This window comes from Triticum aestivum, chromosome 1D (genome assembly GCF_018294505.1).
Source record: "Triticum aestivum cultivar Chinese Spring chromosome 1D, IWGSC CS RefSeq v2.1, whole genome shotgun sequence".
NCBI lineage: Eukaryota > Viridiplantae > Streptophyta > Magnoliopsida > Poales > Poaceae > Triticum > Triticum aestivum.
Window position 1 is genome coordinate 427,940,862 of NC_057796.1, and position 1,764 is coordinate 427,942,625.

Consider the following 1,764-nt stretch of genomic DNA (forward strand, 5'->3'; position numbering starts at 1 on the left):
CCATGCGCCTTGGGCCTTGGTGGGGGGGGGGGGCGCACCAGCCCACCTGGGGCTGGTCCCCTCCCACACTTGGCCCACGCAGCCTTCTGGGGCTGGTGGCCCCACTTGGTGGACCCCCGGGACCCTCCCGGTGGTCCCGGTACATTACCGATAGCACCCGAAACTTTTCCGGTGACCAAAACAGGACTTCCCATATATAAATCTTTACCTCCAGACCATTCCGGAACTCCTCGTGACGTCCGGGATCTCATCTGGGACTCCGAACAACATTCGGTAACCATGTATATCTATTCCCTATAACCCTAGTGTCATCGAACCTTAAGTGTGTAGACCCTACGGGTTCGGGAACCATGCAGACATGACCGAGACGTTCTCCGGTCAATAACCAACAGCGGGATCTGGATACCCATGTTGGCTCCCACATGTTCCACGATGATCTCATCGGATGAACCACGATGTCGGGGATTCAATCAATCCCGTATGCAATTCCCTTTGTCTATCGGTATGTTACTTGCCCGAGATTCGATCGTCGGTATCCCGATACCTGTTCAATCTCGTTGCCGGCAAGTCTCTTTACTCGTTCCGTAACTCACATCATCCCGTGATCAACTCCTTGGTCACATTGTGCACATTATGATGATGTCCTACCGAGTGGGCCCAGAGATACCTCTCCGTTTACAAGGAGTGACAAATCCCAGTCTCGATTCGTGCCAACCCAACAGACACTTTCGAAGATACCTGTAGTGCACCTTTATAGCCACCCAGTTACGTTGTGACGTTTGGTACACCCAAAGCATTCCTACGGTATCCGGGAGTTGCACAATCTCATGGTCTAAGGAAATGATACTTGACATTAGAAAAGCTCTGAGCAAACGAACTACACGATCTTGTGCTAGGCTTAGGATTGGGTCTTGTCCATCACATCATTCTCCTAATGATGTGATCCCGTTATCAACGACATCCAATGTCCATGGTCAGGAAACCGTAACCATCTATTGATCAACGAGCTAGTCAACTAGAGGCTTACTAGGGACATGGTGTTGTCTATGTATCCACACATGTATCTGAGTTTCCTATCAATACAATTATAGCATGGATAATAAACGTTTATCATGAACAAGGAAATATAATAATAACCTATTTATTATTGCCTCTAGGGCATATTTCCAACAAGGAAGAGGAGAGCATACCGTGTCCCCAACGCCGATACCACTCACGGGTCGTGCTTCAACGCTCTCAAATGCGGCTTGATACATGTTGCACTCTTGTTGGATGAACAACCATCTCTTTTGAATCGAGCCGATGCCACGGTTGCTTGTAATTTGGTAGGGCTCGAACATCTTCCTTTCATGGAATGTTTTGTGGACTCTCGTCCAAAAAACAATGCCCTTTTGTTGCGCGCTGGTCCTCGGATCTTGGCTAATCTCCATCCAAGCTTGGCAAATCAACTTGTCCTCATCTTGTGTGTATGAACCCGTGCGAATGCTCTTCCTCTTCTTTTGTGCTTCCGCTCTTTGGGTCAGCTCGTCGATGAACAATGGCGCGCCACTAATATCAACGTCGTTGCCTTCTTCTTCTTCTTCATCACCATCACCTTCGACATAGATGTCATCGTCTTCATGCCACGAGTCACCATGGTCGTAGTCAGCACGGTCGTCGGCCTCTTCATCGGGGACGTACTGGGCGCGGCCATCCTGACTTTGGGTCTCCTCGGGGTCGTAGGCACGTCCGTGCCCAGCCTCGAAGATCACGTTCTCCATCTAC